Raw genomic sequence first — 25,264 nt, forward strand, 5'->3', positions numbered from 1 at the left:
GGGTCAGCTAGAAGATGACGGATCTTAGCAGGGTTCAGCTTATCTTGGCTTGAAACTGTCAGTTGGGATCTGATCCATTGGTCCAGAGAAACCAAATCCATGGACCAGAAGCTACTGGGGCATGTGCTTCTCATGAGGACTGGCAGGAGTGCAAGAGAACAAGCCAGATCATGCCAGCAAGTCTAAAACTCTGTTTCTGTTACATTTATTAAGATTTTATTCACCAAGGCAATTCACATGCCAAGCCCAATATGAATGGATCAAGGAAGTATTTTCCGTTCATAGTGGGAAGACCTGTAAATCATATGGAAAAAAATGTGAATGTATAATTTTATAATAGGAAATGAATGATTATTAATAGTAATTCAGTTTCTCTTGCCAGTGTCTTCCCTCTTGGTCACAAGTTTTTAGAATCCCCCTGCATTTGGGACAGACTCAGTACCATCCCAAGAAATCCCAAAGGCTCACCCAGTTATAGCATCAGGTTCAAAGTCCATGACCTCATGATCCGTATCAGGTCTAGGTGAAACTACTCTTGATCTAGACATCTGTGAATTGAAAAGATATGTTATCTGTCCCTATACATCTAATATACAATGTTGGAATAGGGGCAGGATAAAGAAACACTTCCATTCAACCTTGAGAAAACTGAAAGATGGAAGTCACTGCTCTGTAGCAATATTGAAATTCTGGTAGGCAGATTTTGCCAGGTTTCCCTACAGTGAGGTTGGTGTGTACCTGGGTTAGGCCCTGATTCTACACCTGAGAGTGGACCAACAGTCTACTGTTGTACACGGTCTTTGCTCTGCCTTTGGAACTTCTTCCTTTTACATCTTGGCTTTTCTGATGAATTCTGGAGAATATCCCCTTCTTTGTTGCTGAGCAAATTTGTCAGCCTGCTCTCTGCCTGTGAAATTTGGGGGCCCAGAGGTCTTTATATATCTCAAACACAGATAGTCTTTTTAAACCTAGGCAGGTGGCAATTTTTCCAATATAACATACAACTCTCTCAAAAATTTTGTGGGTTTTCCATGTAGATTCCAGTCAACTACATGTGCTGAATGCCTTATCCACAATTCTTTTAGAGACATGTGAGTACTTTGCTCATTTATGAGTTCCACCTTTGATCTCCTTACGGGGTCTTGACAAAGGGTGTGACAGTCACTTTGTTTTATTTTGTCTTTGCCATATGGCAGTGTTCTAAAGCCACACCTTTAGAGAGAAGTGGTTCAAGTTTTCAAACTTACAATTCTCAGAATTTCTCAGTTCTTTCAGTTTCCCTCAATCCTGCTTGAAAGCTAGTCAGTTTTTTTCCAAGTTCATTTCTTTCCTGTTGTTACTTCTCAAATGTGGCTAATAGCAGCCAACTATACCACGAGTATTCTGCCTCAGAAATTTCCCAGCCCATGCTGTCAGTGCACTTGGCACATTCTTTTTCCTTCTAGGTTACTGCTGCAGTCAGTGGTTTTATCAAATGTTTTCTTTCTATACAGGATGCGTTGTTGTTTTTCCAGTTTCTTATTACAGGTTATTTTTTTTTTTTTTTTTTTTTATAGTTTCCTCTCTACTTACTACATGATCCCAAACCAAATGATGCATATTTTACAGGATTTTGACAGCAGAAGGCCATTTCTGGTATAATTTCTATACTAATTAGCAATTGCCACATTAATGATGGGTGATAAGCCTCACATTCAAACCCAAACATCAGAGGCTCAAACAACAACTACTTATTTTCGTATGGATGGTCTCATGGGTTGGCTGAAACAGCACTACTTCAGGTTATGGGGGGAATTGGTTCTGGGCCTCCATTTAGGTTCAGTTTTGCTCCAACGATGTCTTCATTCTTTGAAAAGTGATAACTTATGACATATTTCTTGTAAGGAATGGCAAGAGGTCCAGGACACAGGTAGCACACACAGCACATTTAGAGTCTGGGTTCTCATCAAGTCTGCCAACATTTAATTAACCAAAGCAAATTAGTCACATGACTAAGCCTAATATCAGTTGGGTGGGGGGCACCAGGGTGGCTCAGTTGGTTAAGCATTGGACTTTTGATTTTGGCCCCAGTCATGATCTTACAGCTTGTGGGTTTGAGCCCCAGGTCAAGCTCTGTGCTGACAGTGCAGAGCCTGCTTGAGATTCTCCCTCTCCCTCTGTCTCTGACTTCCCCCCTGCTCATGCTCGCTCGCTCGCTCTCTCTTTCTCAAAATAAATAACTAAACTAAAAAAAAAAAAAATCAATTGGGTGGAAGTCATTTTCTACCCATAGTTACACAGCATGCGTTTTACAGCAGGGAAGGAATCACGAATGAGAACATGTTGATCTAGCACACGTGCAAATAAGAAAATATCAACTAGTACAAATGATGTTGAGAAAACAAAGCAGAGTAGTGTGTGGAGAATGACCACAAAAGTGTTAAGAATAGTTTCTTGGAGATGACATTTAAACTGAAGCTAAATGTCTTCCAGGCAGAGGGAATAGAGTGTAAAGACCTGGATGTGGGGATGAGCTCACGGTGATGGAGGAACTGGAATAAAACCATGGGGGGGATGGTAGGAGATGAGATCAATGAAGCAGGTAGAGGTCAGGGTATTTAGACTTCTGTTATAATTACTGCTATATACACTATCATACTGGACATTTCAGAGGATTATTTACCAAAATGCTGAAAATAAATTGTGAGTTTCACTGAATGTCATGATAATTCATGAATAGGGTAGCTGAATCAACCAATCTGGAAGGTTTTATATACATTGAATTGTATAATCAATTCTAAATAATGTACCTTTCCACTGGTTCTTACTGGAATGTTGACCTACTAAGGTGTTTCAATGGAACGGCTGAAGATACTAAGAATTCTTGACTAGAGAGGTACCAGCTAAAATACTCAAGAGAGAAAATGGAAGCCTCTGAAACTGTTTGGTTCCTTAACAACTCCAGGTACTTATTTCCCCCTGGACTTCTTAGAGCTAAATGGAGATATAAAGGCGTTGGAGATGCCTTTCTCCCCTTATTCTCACCCTTGGGAAAACCTCTTATTCCTTTGCTGCCCAGAGGGTTTTCTAGATCTGAAATACCAACAGCTCTCATTGCTGGTGATATCTCTTCCTGGGGAAGTTATGTGCTGGTGCTCTGGACAGGGTGGCCACCGGGGGTGTAAACTCTAGAGGTACAGCCCATGCCCTTGGGAAGTTCATGACTAATCAGAGTGAAGGATGACTTTAACCGGGGGCACACTCACCACCACAGAGAGTGTGGTCACATGCAAGGTTGGTTATAAGTACTTCCATATTTTACTAAACCAGAAACACAAAGATTCTAAACATCCAAATACCCCAAATCATGAGGTCTTAAGCACTTCCTAGAAAAGGCCATTGATCATTGTCCTTTGTGAAAAATATTAAAATTGGTATTCAGTTAGACATATTTTCTTCTGTCCTCATCTTTCCCTAGACTTAAAGAAAAGAGAACTATTCCCTTTTCAAATACATGAAAAAAGTAAGTCAAAACCAGCGACAGGGAGAACCTACCACTGTCCCTGGGATAGAATGACACCACTACACGTGTGCCCTTGATTTCTATTAAGAACGGCCAGCTAGATAGGTGAAAACAACACAGCTATACATTTTCACCGCAACGTCTTTTAGCAAGAAAGGGGCTGTGTCTAGATGAATCCGAATATGCCGGCTGGCAGAGCTCACACCCAGTAAGGCAGTTTTGTAGGAGAAATAAGTGCGACCGTGTTTATTTCACACGCATTTGTTTGTCAGACCTTAAAGCACCGGCCAGAGATCAGTTAAGCTTTGCCACCTGTCCCATAGGCTGCACCTCATTTTCAGGTGGGTCTCTGAGGTCATTAGCACTGAGGCAGCTCATCCTCTGTTCAGCTCCTGTGGCACAAGGTAGGATAGGAATCCCGCCAGGAGGAGGACGTGGGTCCTGGCTCCTAACCATCCCCGCTGGACTCCAGCTGCCAGCACCGCCCAAAGAAGAGAGCGTGCTGCCCGGCCTGAAGGAAGCTCCCAGCCTAGGAGAGTGTCAGGTTAAAAGCCTGTAGGATGGTTCAATCAAAGGCATCGCCTTCCTCTGTCCTGTGCTGCTGTTGTATGTGGGAACACATGCGGCTAGGAGACAAAGAGGACACGCGTTTATTTTCAGGCGTAGGACTTGGGAACCACTTGGGAAGAATATTCTTGATTGAGAACCAAAACATTCCATGATGCTTAACAAACCTGCAAATTGAAAAATCAGCATCGGCCTATGCAGCCAGGAAGCAGTAGAAGGACCTATACCCTGAAAAAAAAATTCAAAATATTCCTTAAATGATATTTGTGTGCCTTTGCAAAATTACCGCTTTCTGAATCAAAGTCTCAAGCTGTTTTCATCTGAGAACATATGTTGTGCCGTTAGACAATATCTCAGCTGCCGCCGCCCATGACATACCCCGCCGCATTGCATAATGGACAGTCCCGCGAAGAAGGCGCTGGCGGCTCAGTCAATGCCCCTGTAATAATATTTTAAAATAAATGATATGCATCATTAAATCACCGAGGATGACTAACTCAATTTTAGAAAACCCACAACTCCAGCAATCATAGTTACAGCTCTGATTTGAATATTTTCACTTTCACCTGAGCAGCCAGTGGGAGCCAGTCAAGCAGATTCGCATCCAGGCTGTACTCTCAAAGGAGCAGGAAGGAACCCGTGATTATGTAGTTACAGTAACGTCGGCTCCATGCCTCCTGTCCGCCTGGGCTTTTTAGACTTTTCCTTCCTCCCTTCTTGCCTTCTTATTTACATATCACAGGCATCCTCTTTGTAAAGTTATTTTAAATAATTTATTAGATTGATCTTTTTAAAATTCTACCCTGGCTAAATGTCATAAGGAGAGAGAGAGAGAGAGAGAGAGAGAGAGAGAGAAGTCTTCTAAACTTATTTAAAGGTTTCTACTGGAGTAGGCCAGTTACCTGCTTCACTGCTGATATTCTAAAAATACCTCCATGTCCGTACTATTATCCATTCTTCACGTCCAATTGCTCTGTTATGGTAATAGTCAGAAGCACACCATGCAGTAATTACTTACAGCTGACTGAAGAAAAGAATATTCAACTCCCCCACTGTTCCACTAGAAGGTCTTTATGCACTATTAACTCATTCCTGTTTATTAATACTCTACTGGTAATTCAGACTGCTGCCTCTCAGGTTTGTAATAGGAGGACTATTAAACAGCAATTACTGACCATATGGGTTGGTGAATATTTGTTGTGTGGTTGGTTGTTTTTTTTTTTTTTTTGGTGGGCTCCCCCCACCACCCCCTTCCAATTTGTTTTTTAAGAAGCCATATTACAACATAGTCAAAGTAACATCGCATCTGCATGAGATTAACAGGCTTGGCAATATTTCTCCTTTAGAAAATGCGCATTTATTCCCAGATTATCATTGCTGGCTTAGGAGAATGAGATCAAGGGAGAAAGAGGGAGATGTGGAAGACTGTGTACATGTGGGAAGACCACTATCTTGGAATATATTTTGACTATTACCTTCCCTGTGCCTCTCAGTAGGCTTTTTTTCTCTTACTGCCTTTGACAAGCACTAACCTGCCCTCAACTCCGACAAAAATAAGCAGTATGTATTGAGGAATCCAGATTGAACACCATTTTCCCTTTCAAGTTCCCCCAAGCATTTGGAAGTAGCCACTTTAAAATTTAACATTTTGTAAGTGCATCTCCCAAAGAGCAAGTATGTAGAACCCTGGGAGATGGCAAAAGGACCCTCCTGGGCAAGGGATGGCATGAGTAATGGGTTCAAGTGGGGCAGGCAGTTGGTAAAGGATGATTAAGGTAATAATAATGCATGCCTCTCTCACAGGTAGTGAGGTCTAAGCATGTGGCAAGCATTAAAAGCAATGGAGAGGCATCTTCAAGATAAATAGGAGCCTAGGAGCTGATCTCCATGCAGAAGATGATGAGTTGAGATCCTGCGCAGGTAAGTCACTTGGTGGGCCACCTCTGCTGAGACAGGGGCAGGGAGGTGTCCAGGCTCTCCACACAGCCAGCTTTTGCTCCAGAGCAGCCAGCCTCCTTAGAGCTCCGTGGGCTTTGTCTTCCACTTTCTCCCCTTTCTCCTGAGGATCATACTTTATGTCCAAACCCTTTTAGGCCTTCAATGAACAGGTCAAACCTCTGAAAATTCGAGATTGCCCCAATCTCACCCTTTTTATTCTGCCAAGCGAATTGAATTTAGTATTTAGTGTTTACCTTTGGTAGGTGATTGTTGCTGGTTTAGCACTCTTCCTTTGTTACCTGCTGCTGTTGTGTCTGAGAGTGCTTTCTCTCAGATACACCCTAAGTCCTTGAAGACAGGCAGCATGTTCTTTAAACTTTGCTTCTGTTTATCCCTGCACCTCGTTTGCTAATGGACATTCATTAGGTGTTGAGCAGAGGTTGGAAGAATTCATTGGAAATCTATAAGGGAGAAGAAGACACCCGTCCCTAAATATTCTTACTCTGTGGAGATCTAGGCGTTACAGTGTCTGTGTTAAGTATTGAACAACAAACAAACAATAACAAAAATAAACAGCAAAAACAAAATGACAAATATCAGCTGCAGAGCATAACAGTACCAAGCTAACGTATAAGATATAACTGATCTTCAGTGAAATGAATATGTTAGATCACAGCTTCTTCATAGTGGGTCTAAGCCCTAATGAAATATGCAAGAAATTTACTTCATGCATGACCTGATTTGAACTAGAATCCTGGGTTGCCCACAACCTAGAGGATCCTCAAAGGGAAGGGGTGCTTCTGGAAGAATCTCTGTGGTGAACACCTTTAAGAAATACAGCACCATAGGCTCAGTGTGCCCCCAAATCTTTCATGGATTAAAGGACTTAGTAAGCACCTTAGAGATGAGCTACTCTGGTGGATTTCCAAAGTGATTTGTTTGTTATTGTGTTACTGTTGCTTTTAAAGCAGTATTTATTTTTTCTAATTAAGCATTATGCAGAATACTGATTCAGATTAAGATAGGACAGCTCTGGCTGAAGTCAGGTGGGAGCTGTGGATGCCCAATTTGATAACTCAGCTGATAAAGCCACAGAGGCCCTTCTTAGGAGACCCTACCATTCCTATGTGAAACTGTATGAACATGATATGAAAAATATTTTTCTACTCCAGCCCCCTTTTGATACAAATGTATAGACTAAATGCATAATTTCAAATCCACAGTTAGACAGCAGTGGAATTATCCCTGGAATTCAATCTCTTGGTTAATTAGCCAAATTTTTTTCTGTATTCCCCACTTGTGCTAGTGGGTTATATCTTTGTCACCAGCAGTCCACTGTTAGTAGGTACGCATGGGAGGTTGGAGGACCAATACACTGGGCCTCCTCTTAGGACACAGCTGAGACAGATTTGAAGTCTAACGAGTCAAGGTGAATTGGCTGGAGTAATGGAAGCCCTGGATGACCTTAAATGCCAAGCATGTGGGTGGGGGAGGTGGTTGTCCTCTAGTTGGCACTTGTGCAGTTCACGATGAAAGTCTCTGCACTGGCTTCAGCTCAGTTTGGGTAGTACATTTGCCTGGTCTTTGGTCACACGTGCATACCCATTTTTTAATCCAGCCTGAGTTGAGTGGAACTACCACAGGGACTTACTGAGAGTGCTGGAAATTATGCTTCTCCTGCTCATAGCACCATATAGGTTATGCTATCATCTTTTATAGTGCTTAAAAGTTGGGCAGCGAGGGGGTGGGAGTATCCATATTGCAGACTACCCTTTCATTCTTTCGTGGATAGATGCAGCAAGACGTAAAAAACAGTATGGCGTGGGTGCTCAGAGGACCTGTATTCTGGACCAGATTTTTCACTGGTTAGCTGGGTGTCTTAGGGCCGTATTATTCAACTTCTCTGTACCCTCATGTCCTCATCTGTAAAATAATGCCTTCTGGCCTAGATTTGTTTCTAAAATATATTCGGCTTTACTAGGCCATCAAAAAATATAATGGTCTTTATATAGTCACTCTGAGTTAAATTGTATTAAAATAAAACAAATGATTATAAATAGTCACATTATGAATAAAATGCTCCTATATGCCAAGAATTTTAAATTAGGCTGCATGACAAAAACATTTATTTCTGATATCAGTGAAAACTGGGGATAAGTCAGTAAAGATGGTATTAAGCCTTGTAAATATCATCCAACTGTGACTTGGAACTGTGGAGCTGTCCCCATGGGTGAGAACATCTGGGCAGCCTCTTGGCTTCATTTCAGGCATTCACTTATTCAGTACATACTCACTTTGTTCCTACCCTATCTCATTTTTCAATTCATAAACATTAAGTTGATGCCATCAAATAACAATCATTGTTATTCAGTGCATCTTTAAGTAAGAACCTGTTACATCTGCAGCAGTGTTTTCATTGAAGTTGATGATAATGATGATGATAATAATAATAATAATAATAATAATAAAATGATGAGTCCCTGACTGTGAGGAGCCAATACTCTCATTCAGAAAGGCAAAGATAAATAGCTTTACGTGACAGTGAGTAATTAGGGTCCAAGGGAAAGATAGAGGCTATAAGGCTTGGGAGTGTGGGGGACTGGTTCTGTGGCTAGTATGGACTGGAAGGGTTCTAGCACACCTCTGGTTATTCCTTGACATGTGATAATATTAGCACAGGTGGAGAGAATGAGAGAGGTCACTTAGGTAGGGGAACAGTATGTACAAAAAGCAGTGAATTGGAGAATTGGAGAAGATTAAGAAGTGTATGAGTTTAGTGTAGATCCAAGTCCATCTGGAGAAAAGGGTTTCCATAAGAGATTAGTGGAAGCAGTAAGTAAAGAGTCTTGCATTTTGGAGAGGTAAGATAAGTCAGGCGAAGAATCTTGGCTATTATCTCACTGACAGAGAGGGTTTTTTGTTTGTTTGTTTGTTTGTTTTGATTTTTCTTTATAAGGTGTTTTAGTCAGTGGAAATGTTTTTGTTAATAAAATCACAGAAGAGTCCTTTGGACCAACACAGAAAGAAAAAAGGAGACTGCAGAAAACCACTGGGGGAGCATGTGAGACCAGAGAGAGATTTTAAAACCTCAGAAAACATGACTGAGGCAGCAGAGCTTAGAGGGCCCATGGCAAAGGCAGAGACCACATGGAGCCTCCATTTTGGGGTTCAGTTTCCCTTGCTCGGGATACTGTGGGCTAGAAGGTAGTGATGGGTGCAAAAGGAAATGTCTGGAGGAAGGCACTGGAGAAATAGAAGAATAAAAGGAAGGAATGGGGAGGAGATAGATGGAGACAGAATCAGACAAAAGTGAGGGATGACAGGAACAGAGAGCACATGGTCAATGAGGTGGAAGACGAAGTTAATCAAAATTATGTGGTAGGTTGGAGTTCAACTCACAGATTCAGATGTGCAAGTAAAAACAACTTTTTTTTTTTTTTTAATTTTATTATTCTTCTCTTTCATGGCCCTGTTCTGCAGGAGACAGTCATGTCAACTCAATCTCTGTAACTTTCTCTCATCAGATCCCTGAGGTTGTCTCTCATTTCCAGGGCCTTCAGTGGTACCAAGGTGATGGAGGTGGCTGGAGGGGATGGGGCTTCTGCCCTGGGTGCCATCTGTCCACTGGGCTTGTGTCAGTCCTGCTAGTCACCAGTCCATACAGATCACCCCCAAGGCAAGCTGCGTTCATCCCTATCGCGCATTTAGGGCCTCCCAGGGCTCTTCTCTCTCACTGCAGAATCATGGTGCCTGTACCACACTAGGGGTGGGCAAGTTCACAAGCCCATCGGCCTGGAAGGAGCATGCAGTGCCATCTTCCCCACAGAGTTGCTGTATTGCCAGGTGGCTCTTCCCTGCTTTCACAAAACAAAGGTACTTGAGGTTTTGTCCCCTTGCCTTACCCCCACCTCCAGAGACCCAATCCTGCAGCAGGAGCAGCCTCTTTCTCCTCCATTTTCCTCCTGCCCTACAAATGCAGGCAATTATCTCTGTTTTTGAGCACATCCCATTTATGATGAGGCTGAAACACTTTATACACAGGGAAAATGACATAGAGGGTTATGTGACTTACTCAAGGTCACACATCTCATCAGTGAAAAAAAATGGATAAAAATGAAAATATGCTAGTTTAACCTCCTTTTACTTTTCCTTCCACCTTCCTTCCCTCCTTTCCTTTCCTCTCTGTTCTTATCTCTCTTTGTTACTTTCTTTCTCTGCCTTCCTCTCGGTCCCCAGAAGGAATTATTATGTGCCAGGTAGTACATAGATCCTGGGTATCCCATACCAAACGAATGAAACATGCTGCTTTGGTGAATTGTGATTCTAATAGGAGGGATGGACATTGCGCACGTACATACACAGACTCATAATTTAAATTGTCATCAGTACTCTGCTCATTCTGGCAGCAAATACACTAAAATTGGAACGATACGGAGATTAGCGTGGCCCCTGTGCAAGGATGACAGGAAAACTCATGAAGCATTCCATATATTTTAGAGAACAAACTGATAGTTACCAGAGGGGACGTGGGTGGGGAAATGGGTTGAACGGGGTGAGAAGTACACTTGCGGTGAGCATGGGGTATTGTATGGTAGAGTTGAATCACTGTGTCATACACCTGAAACTAATAATATAGTGTATGTTCACTAACTGGAATTTAACTAAAACATAAAAATATAAATTGTGGTCAGTACTGTGGCTTCTATGAGAAAGCACAAGGGAGAACTTAATTTAGATTAGGCAATCAAGGAAGATCTTTCTAAGGAAGACACATTGGAGCTCAGAACTCAAGACTGGGATGAGATCATTCCAGATAGAAAGAATGGCGTAGGCAAGACTTGATATGTCCATGGAGCTCAAAAACACTTGTGTGACAGAGGTACTTCAAAAGGGAAAATGGAACAAGATGTGGATGGAGGAAGCGACAGGATCAAAGTCGAAGAGCTATATTAGGCAAGTCAGAAATTTGGATTTTATTTTAAGCTTAATTGAAAATCAACTTAAATAGTGGAATGACATAATCTGATTAACATTTAAAAAATTCTTCCAGCTGCTCTGTGGAAAATGAATTGAAGTAAGGATGGATGGAAAAGAAGAGAGTAGTGGGAGTTGGGGTCTCTTCACGTAGTCCTGGGGAGAGGTGACGTGGCTTTGGAGCAGCACCTCCAGGTGCAGATGGAAAGAAATGGAAGAATTAGGTCACGTCATTGGAGGAAGAGTTGACAGGTTATTGGATTTGAAGCATTAGGGGGACTGATGTCCCCGGTTTCAGACATGAATGACTGGTGGTATGTTGTTCTATTTACTCATGAGGAAGACTAGGAAAAGAATAGGTTTGGATGAGAAGGGCTTGATTTCGTCTCATGGTGTTGTGACCATAGCAGAGACAACGGTGGAAGTGAACTCAGTGTTTCCAATCCCTGAGCATGAGGAAGAAAACATTTACTAGCATCCCTTGTCATCAATTGCAATCTTTCAACCAGTTTCAAGAAAATGAATTTTGAGGGCAGTAATGTCATTTTCTGTCCAACTCATGTGACACCCCCCCCCCCCCATTCTGTAGCATCTATAGAGGCTGTCTTTTCTAGATGGTACAACTGAAAAATGATGGGGCCTTTTTAGCCTGGGTTCCTGAGTGACTGCCTCAGAGCTCTCTGCTCACCCTCAGTGTATGCTTCACATGAGTGGGGATACACTGAGATTATGAGAATCGATTGTGAACTCTTAAGGAATTTTCCAAGCTGCTTATTAGGTACAACCACCATTAAAAATTAAACAAGGAAAACTTAGATTATTTTACAAACAAAGGTAATATACATTCGACATGTATCCTTTCCCAGTTATTTTACCACATTCATCTATACTCTTGAGATGTTTAGGTCAATTGTATTCCTGTGGTAAATAGCACAGGATGGTGTGATACTGGGCATAACTTCCCCACTCTGTCTTCAATGACATTGTGCTAGGAGCCCAAACTCAGCCATGATGTGGGTATTTATACCTTGGAGGTCAACACATGCTGCAAATCAGGGCTTGAAGAATTGTTGTGTTGATTATTTACACTTATGCAAGTTGTGAGGAAAATGTCAGTAATACAGATTAACAGTACCTTGGGTTTGTAGCTGTTACATTGTGAATAGCATTCAAAGTTAAGAGAACATTCAAAACTATTATTTTATTCTGCAAAGAAGTTGCCAATGACGAGTGAAGCTCTAACAGTCATCTGGACAGTTTCACTTTTATCTAACTTGTCAATGTAAACAGGTTATTGAATCAGAGATGGAATAAACAGGTGTGGTTTTTGTTTGTTTCTTGCAATAGCAAGAGTGAGTAGTGTGTTTCTTACTATCTATAGGTAGTCTTTATAGCAATGGGTTTGTTTGCCTTTTTTTTTTTTTTTTTTTTGATATGGGGTAAAAGACTTAACAGTCTCAACAAAATCCTATGCTGAGACACCAATAAAGCTACACGAATTCAGGGTGAAGAAGGAAAACCTCTTTCTTTCTTTCAGACCCAGCTCTAACTCCTCACCACCTGTTGTTCATTCTGCATCCTATAATTCTCTCAACTTAATCTTCTTCTTCTCTCTCTCTCTGCTGACGTTGGCCTAGTCGAGCTCTTCATCATAGTTTGCTGAGTTCAAAATAGTTCCAGTGTGTCCCTCTGGGACTTCTGCCACATTGCTGCCGGAGGTATTTACTTTAAAATTATAAAATTGGATTCAGGGATTGCAGAAGTGTGGGATAGAGATGCAGTAGAATATTATTCATCCATGGGAAAGGGAGAGAATTCCACTATTTGCGCCAAGGAGGATGGACCTTAAGGGCATTATGCTAAGTGAAATAAGTCAGAGAGAGACATATATGTATAATATCACTTGTACATGAAATATAAAACAGCCAAACTTAGAAAGACAGAGTAGAGTGGTAGTTACCAGGGGCTGGGGGAAATGGGGCAATATTGGTCAGAGGTTATGAGCTTCTGGTTATAAGGTTAATAAGCTTGGGAATCTAATGTACAGCATGATGATTATAGACGATAATACTATATCGTATACTTGAATGTCAAAAAGGGTGTGATATTAAATATTCTCACCATGAAAAAGAAGAAAACAGTAATTATGTGACACAATGGGGGGAGTAAATAATACTATGGTGGTGATTATTTTACAATTTGTAAATCTATCAAATGAACACATTGTAAAACTTCAACTTAGACAGTGATATGTCTCATTTACATCTCAATAAAGCTAGCAAAAATAAATTAAAAAATATAATAAATGCTGGTCCTCCTGGTCCAAAAGACTACTGTCTGGACACTTCGGTGTGTATACAAGCCCTTGACCATGTGTCCTATTCTACTCTTACACCTTCACTTCCATCTCTCTTACTCCTTCACACAGCCCCTGCCATAGGCCACGTCACCACTTGCTTGTCTCTGAACATGCCATGTGCTTTCACACGTTCATCCATTGGGGCACCTGGATGGCTCCAGTCAGTTAAGCATTCAACTCTTGCTTTCAGCTTAGGTCCTGATCTCTCAGTCTTGAGATCAATCCCCGCACTGGACTCTGTGCTGAGCGTGAATCCTGCTTGGGGTTCTCTCTCTTCCTCTCTGTTTGCCCATTCCCTGCTTGTGCACACACATGTTCTCTCTAAATAAATAAGTAAACAACAACAAAAAGTCCATCACTTGCCCCACTTTTCTACCTGTGATCTCATTATTTTAAAGCCTGGTCAAATGTTACCCTGTCCTTTAAGCCTTCCTCCATCTCCCCACATTGTGATCCTGCCAATGTGCCCCTAATGCTCTTCTGTCTCGCAGCACGTTGTCTCATAATCACCCAGGTAGGTTTGTGACCAGTCCACCAGCCATGAGGGCAGGCACCTCAGATAGCCCAGTGCTCAGCACAAAGCACTCCAATTTTTTTGGATATTTCTTTTCCCAAGTGATTTGCATAGAATTCGGAACCTTCACTGATATCATCTATAGCCCTGGAATTAAGTACCATTTATTGAAAAACCCGGGATTCCTGACCAACTTGCTAAGTAGTGATTTGCCTAAGATGAACTGCATATGTGGCAACTTGTCCAAGATCTTTATCGTAAGTCAGGCACAAGACACCACTGACTTATCTGAAGGCGTTTCATGGTACACATCTGAACATGCTTTCTTCAGGCCAGGAGCTTCCCAGCAAACAGTTAGGTTTGATGAACATTTTCATATGCATTTGTCTAATTATATGCTGAATAATTGCTAGATTAATTTATTTGCAACTTAGACAGTGTACTCTAATGTTATGTTTGTTGTTGTTGTTTTACTATTTTCAAAAGTAGTAGATCCAGAATGATGCTTGGGACTGAAAGCTCAATGTTCTCTAGTCCATAAAAAGTGAATGACATCATAAGAGTGTTATATCCAAGCTCTTCTCACTGATATATGCTCCTTCACACTCATGCATAAGGTTCAGACATGTGGTGTTAAATAGTTAAAACACATTGATGTTAATTTGTGAAAAAGTGTGACTAATATATTGTGTGTGTGTGTGTCTGTGTGTGTCTGTGTGTGTAGTGTATCACTACTACTAAGAGTAAGTAGACAAAGTAAGGTTTATTCCCATGTATTAGCTGCATGACTGGTATATCACTTAACTGTTATGAGCTGAGTTGTATTCTCCCAAAACTCTTATGTAGGAGTCCTACCCCCCAGTACCTTAGAATGTAATTGTATTTGGGGACAGGACCTTTAAATAAGTAAAGTTAGAATGAGATCACTGGGTGACCCTAATCCCAAATGACTTATATTCTTAAAGAGGAGATTAGGACACAGACACACTCATAGAGGAAAGATCTTTTGAAGATACTGTGAGAAGCTGGCCATCTATAAGCCAAGGACAGAGGCCTGGAACAGACCCTTTCCTCATGGATCAGAAACAAACAAACAAACAAACAAACAAACATAAAAACTAACCCTCCCAACATGATGTTGGAATTCTAGTCTCCAGAATTGTAAGAAAGTAAATTTCTGTTTTTTAAGCTTCCCAGTCTGTGGTGCTTTGTTATGGTATCTCTAGCAAACCAATACACTTACTCTCTAGGATTTGGGACATCTCACACATTAATGGGAAGTAATAATTCATCCTTTACCATTGCCACCATGATGGTGTACACAAAATCATACTGTAACTCAGTAGCATACAAGTTATTTTGATCCATGCTTCAGTGGGTCAGTTGGGCGACTCTGCTTTAGACTGTGGGGTGAGTGAGAAAACTGTTCATTCTGGGCCTTAAATCGAAGGGATGATGACTATCTGAGCAATGTTCTTCCCATGACAGTGAACAAAGTGCAAGATAAGTCCAAGCACACAAGCATATTTAAACTCTGCTCTCACACATCGTGTCATATCCCATTGACAAAAGCAAGTCATATGACCAAGCTCAATGTCAATAGGTGGGGAAATATAGTTGGAGCATCATGAGGCCATAGCAATGATGTAAATATATGAGAGAATGAAGGGTTGGAGACAATGATTTAATATATACCATTTGTTATGCAGAGGCAAGAGGCTGGACGTGATGACTTTTAAGGCCATTCCTCTATAAGATGTATGGTTCCATGGCACTTACTTACAGTCAGCCTTAATTGAGAGCTTACTCTGCACCAGATCCTCACCTAAGTTCTTTACAAGGGTTAGGTTATCCAATTAAACCACACAAACCTATAGCTCATTATGGACAATATCAAATATAAGATATGAATCTTGGTATAACATATCACCTGGTGATATGCCATTTGCAGACACTTCATATACAGTCCTCAGATTCAGAATAGGTGGGTAGACATTCCAGATGAGGCAAAGCATCCACAAAGCAGCAAGTTCATTGACAAATGGCATTAGACTTGTTTTGACCTTTTACATAACTTTAATTACAGGACACAAGCAAACACACAATTCAGGTCTTGCCTCCAAATGGACATTTGACTTACCTATCAAGATGTATCAGAAATAAACTTTTAGAAGATATTGTCACAACTAAGATGATATATAAACTCCATGTTCTGTGATGCCACAGCAGTGGCACTCATGGTAGGGAAGCCTGGAAGATTGGAGTGGCCCCTCTCAATCCTGCCCCACAGATGTCGATACCTGCACTCTACTTTTTCCTTCTGGCTCAGAGAAGTGTTTAATTTTTGCCTAATAAATATAGGCCAAACCATGCTAAATAGTCTTTATGAAATATCGAGATTCAAGAATATCATTGCATGATTCTTGCAGCTGATTCCCATGGCCTCCAATTCAGATCCTGTTCCTTTAGGAAGGATGTGAAATCATTGCTAAATATCAGCTTTGAAGACATAAGATGAAAATGGTTGTTATTTTCCCCTCTTCTCTGGAAACCCTACTGATTCCCATTAAGAAGCAAGTTAAGCTATTTTCATAGAAAACTATGTGAAATGGCCCTTTCTAGAATAGCAGATATCAGTGCTTTGAGGATATATGTAATCAGGAACACTATATATTTTGTGACATATTGATTAGATAATAAGTGAATAAATCAGAAATCTTGTATAGGAAATGTTTTTACAACATCCAAGGTACTTATTAATAATGATCTTTTTTACCAAATAATACCAAAAACTGCTATTAATATCGATCATAGGACCGTTTGTAAATTTTCAGCCACAGTTATGTCTCTTGCATATATTTGATCCCTATGATAAATAAGGTGGATTTTCCCCCATTCAATAGAAACAAATAGGACCCCAGTAATGGAGAACATTTGCCATAGATCAAATAACAATGTGGAGTTGGAGGAATCGCTGGAACCTTCACCTTTGTAACAATCTTTAAGATCTAGGGAGAGACAAGAGCTGCCTAACAGTCCTTTACATATGCTGATTCATTCCAGTTTGGGTTGTTTTCACTATAAAATTTAGGAAGGCAGCGTGTAAAATGGTCCTTGAGCTTTGCTGAGATTTCTCAAAGGCAGTCTGAGGTCCACGTTAGCAGTACATACTGTTAGGATAAGAATAACCATCAGTATTTCACAGTATGTGTTCACTCCAACATCCAGATTCCTATTTGGCCTTCCAATTTGGGCCAGTGTGACATCCTAACAAAAGGTAGTTTAGTCACCTTGGTAAATGACTTTATGTAGGTTATTCTTACAGGATGTAGTTCTACAGAGCAAAGAAAACAAACCCGAACATAAACAATGCTGGAGCAGGTGTTCTAGCCGTTGGAGAAAAGTCATTAGAGTGACATTACTCAATCACTTTGTTTCTCTTATAATAATATATTATTTATTAGAAGCATTGCTTTTTTTTCTGTCTGTGTCACTTTTTATAAATTTCACATCTAACATTTTTCCCCTTTGGGTATGCCACAGCAGAAGCAAGTTATGCTTGCGGAAGGTGAGCCAGTAATCCTGTTTTGACTAAAGCTCTTTCCTAAGCTTATTTAGAAACCAACAGAACATTTAGTAAGACACTGCTGATATATATATTTTTTTATCTTTTATTTGGGTTTCTCAAATCTGAAATGTTGCATTTTAGAGCTTAAAGAAAATTAAATCAAAAGCAAAAACAAAACCTTTTCCTTATGTCCCTGCATTGGAAAAGATGAAAGGAAGAGTATCTGCATTAAATGATTCTATGAATGCTTTAAAAAGCAGACCAAACACAGATATTCATGGTAGTGCATTTTCTTCCAGTGTGGAAAGAGCAGTGATACTGTGGAATGTTTTCCCCTCAACATACCAATTGATTCTATTTTCTAGGTATCTTATTTAGTAAAATTAAGCAAAGCTTCTGGATTTAAAGGCTTCAAGTGAAGACAATAGAGTGTGTTAAGTAGCCAGCTAATATTCTGCTAAAAACCTGACAGCCCTCAGGGAGGCCTCATAGAGTGTCTATTATTGGATTGTGAGTCTCATCCGACATGTTTCTGATTTGGGTAACTCCAATTCTAGCCCATTCCCTCGCCATTTCAAGCAGCACTATCGCAGTTCAGGCAATCAACAGAGACCTGGAGGAAGAGAACATTAGATCTGCTCTTGGGAACACAGGGGAGACAGCAAGTTAAAACTGGGGCATTCGCCTCCAAATTGGGGCATGTGGTGCCCTTACAGACAAGACTCTCCTCAGAAACTTCCTGTCATTCCCTTGAGACTGCATCGAGTTAGCTTGGATGTAACACTATGAAAATGCTACAGATGCAGCAGGAGAAATAATTTCTTTTCCTAAGATGATTATTGCAAACAAAGAACTCATGTCAAAAATAAGTAAACTTGTCTGAGGAGTTTAATAAGCACTGGCTGGTTGGAAGGAGAGGGAAGGTGAAACTTGGAAATTTTGTACTTCCTACGTGTTCATCTTCTATAGTCTGGCTTGGGTGAATAGGGTCACTCAGAAAGGAAAGTAGGCCAAAATGAGAAGCAGGCAATAAAAAGGAAATTTTTATCAGGAAGTTTCCTGTATTATTGATAGTGTCATTGTGCACCTAGTGTTTCCACTGGAAACATCAAATATGCACATAAAAAAGTGCTCATGAGCAGAGTCCCTTCACAATTAGGCAAACTGATGGAAGACAAAAATTCTTGGGGATTTTGGGAAGTAGAGAGAATACATACACTTAAATAGATAATTTTTCATTACTTTAGGCTCCTATTGGCATTGATAATGTCTCAGAATGGCTTAGAATTTAGGGAATAGTTTGGAGAAAAATGAACAGGTCAAATATAGTATTTAGTGAGTGTATATAAATGCCATCCAGGGCCAGTATGATTATTGCAGCTTCCATTAAATTAGCAAGCAATTACTGTCTGTTCATAATGTGCTAGGCAAAGCTTGAAGTCCCCTCCTGTGATAAGTTACTTAAATCCCCATGACAATGGGAATTGCTATCTCCATTTTACAGAAAGTGGAACTAAAGCACAGAGAGGTTGAGGAACTTTCTCTTAGGATCATGGTGCTAATCACAGAACTAGAATACAAAGTACATGGTTATGGTTCTTCACAAAGACGACCCTGTACTGCAGCTGTAATGGGGGAGCAAAATGGAACTCAGGCCTGAATGGAAAACCTACCTAGCAAACAGGCTGTACATGGTTAATTAGCTTACCTGTTGGGTATTATGTTTTCAGGGTTGTCTAGTTGATAGTTTAGGAATAATTCAATTCTAGAAATAGTCTAGGAATACATGGTTGAACAAATAATGTTATGATACCATGCTCAGTGTAATACATAATGTGTTTTAGTTCTGTAGGACCTCATTGCAAAATGATATGTACTTTTTATTCTTCCTTTTTGAAGTAAACTAATTCACCTCATGAACAGTTGGACATACTAGGTACTTTAACCCGTGTTACACACTTTTGTAACACGGGTTAAAGTTTCGAATACCATCTCATTGAAGTACTGGGGCATTCCACTTTTAAATCTCCATCTCTCATTCTGACCATTTTGCGATAGGAATTGTATGGAATTCATCCTAAAAAATGTCCTGTTTCACTGAAGATGTTACTTATAATTATGTCTAAATGTCATTTGTCTTCTAGAAAACACAGTTAAGAGAAGAGCCTAAGGATTTCAGAGAAGGAAACGAAGGGACTTTCTCATCCCCGGTTCACCCGAATGTGCACCATACAGTCTGGTGAAGGTGACAAGAAAGGAGGTATTTGTGAAATCCATCCATGCAGTGACATCCTTACCTCTCTAACACTGAGGCCATTGTAGATGTTTTTTCCAGCCCTCTTTTCACCATCTACATATCATGATGTGCCTTGGCAGGTCTTTTACCTAATATTTAACCCTCAAAGATGCTGAGATGGAGCTGAGCATATAGTACAAACAGAATGAATGGCAGAAAATAAGTGCAAAGAGAAACATTTAACCTCAGGAAGACAGACAAATAGGCCTTCCTTAAATTGATATAGAACTATTGGATCATTCTTTACATGATTGTTCCTTCTTAATTTTAGTAAAATATTTCAGTTTGGGGGAAATACCTTTCCTCACCAATAAGATATAAAAAGAGAACAACCTGGGGTGCCTGGATGGCTCAGTTGGTTGAGTGTCTGATTCTTGATTTTGGCTCAGGTCATGATCCCAGGATCATGAGATTGAGCCCTGCATCGGACTCCATCCTAATCATAGAGCCTACTTAAGATTCTCTTTCTCTCTTTCTTTCTCTCTCTCTCTCCTCTATATCTCTCCCCTCTGTCTCTCTCTCTCCTCTCTCTCTCTCCTGCTCTGCCCGCCCCCTACTCACACATTCTTTCTCTAAAACTGAAAAAAAGAGAGAACAACTTTTAATGATTTGCAGCTCTTCCTCCTGAATTTCATGCTAATTTTATTTCTCTCCCTTGTCTTTATACTTCTTTCTATGCAAATCATTCTTCTATATTTCTTCCAATGTATTTTTCATGAAGAAAACATAGTAGAAAAGTGGAAAATCAAAGGTAAGCAGAGCAGATCAGGGCAGAGCTTCACCTTTCTCCATGAAGTGCTTTCAAACTTCTTTAGATGTAATGCTCTTGAAGGCAAGAAACATGTCTATTTTATCTTTTTTGGTATGTGGAACATATTAGGTGCACAGCAAATTATCTGACTATATCAATTAATGAGCAAACAAGAATGGATGAAGAAAGTAGATGTGTTCGTAAGGCTCTCAAAGAAGATTTATAGAACATTTTGGAAATGGGCCCACTTTGTTTCCGAAGGAAATTTTACTTTCAAATTAAAAAAAAAAAATTACCCAAATGAGATTTTGGGGGATTTCATGTGATTAACTCTTTACATTATCTTGTAGTAATTATACAGAAATCTCTATTTATGTAAACATGGTGAATGCATCATAACACTAGAATAAGTGTACAAATACTGCATGTCAAATTAGGTTATAATCACTTTCAAGGGACGTGATTTCCTAGTTAAACAGATTCGTTTACATCTTGCAAAATAAAAAATAAGTGAAAATAACCATATAAAATCAGGCTTACAGCTGGACAGATCTTCTTGGCAATGGTCCAAGCGCTGAGCGGCGCGGGGGGTGGGGGGAGGAAGCCCCTCCAGCTGAGGGATTCTCAGGAAGACCAAGATGACTCTGTAGGCTTGGCCCAGACAGGGGCCTTAGGCTGCTGTCCTGACTGCTCTCTGTCCCTGGCTGCCTGTGGGGAGGTGGGCTGTCTTCACATTTCAGATGAGACTCTCCACTGTGAGGGGTTTGGGAAAGGGTGGGGGAGGGAATGGAAACTTGCTTGGTAGAAGAGAAAATGAAGGCAGTTCAACATTTTACCCATAGGTAAAAACCATAATAAAATAAGTCAGGGATCCTCTGACTAAAAAGCAAATTGGCAAAGTAGCATTGGAATCATAGTTTAGAGTCAGAGTTTGAGAACCACAGATCATCTGGGTCCAGTGCTTATAATACAGATAAGGAAACTGGGCCAAGGTGAGAAGCAGCATGAGAATGAGACCCATAACTCGTCTTCCCAAATCTGGTACTTGCTTATGAGAGGACTGAAGCTCACCTTTTCAAGGGAGATGACTTTTGAAAAGCTGCTCATTTCGATGCATATTTTTAAGAAATACCTTTCACATTGCCCTGACTTAGCCAACACTTTCTGCAGTGCTGCCTTATTTCATTTGCGGAAAGGCATGTTGTAAACCTCAGCCAGACATGACATGTAATATGGTGCCATTCCCTATGGCTAATCATACATAGTTTGGCCTTTCCCTAAGCTTTGGTAAGCAGGAGCCTTGGGTTACCTTTTCTCTGAGTCTCCATCATATTCAGCTTCTACTTAATTTTGTTGATTACAAGAAGTCACCAAAGCCGTGATTTTTTTTTTTAACCCATGAATTCTGACTTGGATATAGCTCCACATTCCTGTGATTGAGTCAATTTTTTTTTTGTTTTGTTTTGTTTAGTTGGTACTCATGTTTGTTTAAAATATTTGTTGAATACTTGTTCTATGCCATGCTGTGGGTACATTAGCTTCTTCTGGTGTTCCATGGGTTGAATTGTCCTGAGCAAGTCTTGGCAAACTATGGCCTGCGAGCCAGATCTGGCCTACTGCCTGTTTTTTGTAAATAAAATTTTATTGGAAGACAGTCACACTCATTTGTTTGCATATTGTCTATAGCTGTTTTTGCACTACAACAGCAGTGCTGAGTAGTTGGGATGGAGACTATATGGCCCATAAAGACTAAAATATTTGCAATTTGCCCCTTAACAGAATATTTTGCCAACTGTGGTCTTGAGTGTGAACACTTGATTGTCTGGCTAGCTTGATAAGAGAGCCCAATAAAATAGATGACACTAAATCAGCCACTCCGAGCGCTACTCACTCTCAAGGGTTTGTGGCCATGAGTCATAACCATGGCACTAGGCAGTGGGAGAAACCTGGCAAAATAGTCTCCTAAGAAATACAAGCCTTCTCCACATTCATTTATTTTCAAGCCCTGTTCCTAGAACCATCCCTAATCTGTACTAATACTACAAACTTGTAGCTTTTGCATTACAAATTTATTGTTATTTCTTTTACCTCCTTTTTTTTCAGGGAAAAGGTAATTAGGCTATAAACAGAGGCCTGACAACTAATTTCAGTCAAGGCAAAATTAATACAAAGCAAGCAGATAATTTTAGTCACGTGAAATTAAAATAGATATTTTTTAATGACATTCTAAAAAAGAATATTCTGAGTCTATTTTTTTCCCCTTTGTTTTCCCCTACCTCACCCGGTTCTCATGTAATCCCCTACTTGTGCAGGTAGTGACATGTGCTAATTTAGGTGAACTACCAGCCCATGGCTATAGCTGTCCTCACGGCTCCTTCTTTCTGTCCTTACTATTGATCTTTGGATGGAGACCTGCTTCTTCTCTCTCCTTCTCAGGGATTCCTGTACACTGAAAAGACAGAACATCTGAGGGAAAGGTAGTCACTGCCCACCCCTGACATTTCCAAATTTTCATGGACATTAATAAGAGCCCATTCACTAAATCTATTTCAGAACTTCAAAAATTTAAACATTAGTGCCGCCGTGGGTGTGTGGGTGTGTATTTCTGGGGGGAGATTCCAACGTTGCTGTGTTCTGTCACTCCGGGAACATATAAAATATGCATCTCAATGTCAGCAACACCTTGAGATGCTATCTCCAAAATTATCACCTGCCTTCTGAAAACCATAACCCTAAAAATATTGATTGGTTAAAAGGCAGGATCTGAAGGAATGAGCCAGTGTCTCTGTGAATTATCCTAATCAAATAAAGATAGTATTAACCTAGATACTCCCTGATCTGCCAGTATTTGGTTTGAAATGTAGGCATCTCAACTGAAGTTATGTGTTTCATTCTTTTGAATATTTCTCCCAGACATTTAAATACATTACCACTAAGCCAGAACCAAGAAAAGCATAAAAAGCATTTTAGGGAATAAATTCAGCAAGTTTCCATTTGTACCAGATAGTAAAATTGTTGACATGCATTATGAGGCAAGTGTATTTTTCAGCCTGTCAGGTCTCAGTCACGTGTTCCAGGTGGAATATTTTGGCTGCTAAGGGTTATGCAGGAAGGTCTCAGACCATTTAGGTAGTAGTGCTTCCTAATAAAAAGAGAATTTCCAAGTCACCTGGCATAGATATTTAGGCAAGTCGGAAGAAAAGCTTATTTCATTAATTATGCTATAAATGTAACTTCAATGAAGGGTAGCCAGCTAAATACAAGATGAAAGGGCTGGTAGGGATTCTCTCCATTGAAGTGTTGAGCTTTACACAATTTTATTTAGAGGTACTTCCATTACTAAGGAGGCTATGAGTTGATCGACTGTGTCTTAGAATTAACTACAGTGGTGAAAACACAAATTGCAAACCAGCATGAAGTCACAAAGGGAAGGGAGAAAAGAGAAGAAGTTAAAGTCGGGGACTCGTATGTACTCTTCATTTTCCTTTAGGAAAGAAGTATCAGACCAGCTGCCCGGAGTCCGACATTAGCCGGAGCGAACCTAATTACTGTTAGGCAAGAGAGCCTAATGCGACGTGCTGCATACACGGCCTTCCATTCCATTCTTGTTCGCTTCTGGTTTCAGAGGAGCCTGGAATTTCATTGGAGGCGAAGGATTATGTTCCCTCTGCTCGATACTCTAGGATGAAATACGATTGGTAAGGAGAGAGAGGACCTGGCCAGGAAATTATTTGTGTGGGCACCAGAGGAAGGTTCCATTGCTGCACTGGGTGTACAGAGGGAAGAAGTCCCCGAGGGCTTGGAGAGCACTTAGCACCCTCACCAATTCTGAAGCCTTTTGTGGGCGCCCCTCATTCCTGCAGGGACTGTCAGTCCCAGCCTTGTGGGTGCTTCCTTTGTCCTCCCCAACGGAGAAGGCGAGTGCAGATCAAAAGCTTTAATGCTCTCAGTGAGTAATACTACTGTTTTTCCCCTTTTTTCCTGATTCATTGGCTGATTTTTCTCAAGATTCAGGGCTCAGAAAAATAATTTAAGTTTCCCACAGATGACTGGGATGCAGTTTTTTCATGAAAACACTAAATCACAGTCTATCGAAGGGTAATGCTCTGTACTCTGTTATGCAAATCTTTGTGTTTCCTATGGTGACATCAAGACACTGTTGGTGACTAAATTGTTAAATAAACACTGAAGATACTCTGCTTTTGTTCATATTTCCCTTTCAGTTTGCCAATGACTTTACAACTATTTAGTTCTTTTGCTGTTAGAAGATAAGCCCACAGCAGAGCAAACTTTATTCTCATTATAGACACGAGGAAACATATTCCATGGCAAAGATTTAACACAGATTAGGTGTCTGGTGATTGCCAGATTCTTGACTAAAACTCATAACTCTAGATTTGTAAGCATTATGCTAAGTTTCCCGCCAGCCCATAACATCTTTGAAACATCTATCCAAACGTGGAAAATGTGTTTTTTACTGGCTTTTGATCTCTTGAGATTCCAGATCAGAGTAAAGCCCATTGAAAACCCCAAGGCATGTCCCAGTTGCTGGAGGTAGTGGTGGGCTGGATGGCTCTGCCCCCACAGGCCAGGGGAGACCATCCCTTCCCACCTCAGGTTCAGTGATGTCATGTCACTAGCTTGAATTTGGCCCCAACAGCAGTGTTTACACCGTGGAAATTGTCGAGCACCTCAAATCAGAGAGAGGTGGTTAGTCACCTCCCAAGGGAGTTGGTCGCCAACTATCTATCAGCATACCACTCGTTAGAAATCTGGGCATTTGGCAAAAAAACTC

At 40.5% G+C, this 25,264-nt stretch overlaps 1 long non-coding RNA gene and 1 other non-coding gene across 3 annotated transcripts in view; both read left to right on the forward strand.

Moving 5' to 3' along the window:
* The first annotated feature begins 5,876 nt into the window (after positions 1-5,876).
* LOC120225268 overlaps positions 5,877-25,264 on the forward strand; it is a 154,995-nt gene continuing 135,607 nt past the window's right edge. For both annotated transcript variants that reach the window (XR_005526773.1, XR_005526774.1), the window contains exons 1-3: positions 5,877-5,989; positions 19,567-19,682; positions 23,960-24,167. This is a non-coding gene — a long non-coding RNA (uncharacterized LOC120225268). The remainder of the gene's footprint in view (positions 5,990-19,566; positions 19,683-23,959; positions 24,168-25,264) is intronic.
* On the forward strand, positions 10,398-10,501 carry LOC120225270. Its single transcript, XR_005526775.1, has one exon. It is a non-coding gene; the product is annotated as a U6 spliceosomal RNA (small nuclear RNA).

Source organism: Hyaena hyaena, unplaced genomic scaffold (genome assembly GCF_003009895.1).
Source record: "Hyaena hyaena isolate Hyena2069 unplaced genomic scaffold, ASM300989v1 scaffold_1362, whole genome shotgun sequence".
In the NCBI taxonomy this organism is placed as follows: Eukaryota; Metazoa; Chordata; class Mammalia; order Carnivora; family Hyaenidae; genus Hyaena; species Hyaena hyaena.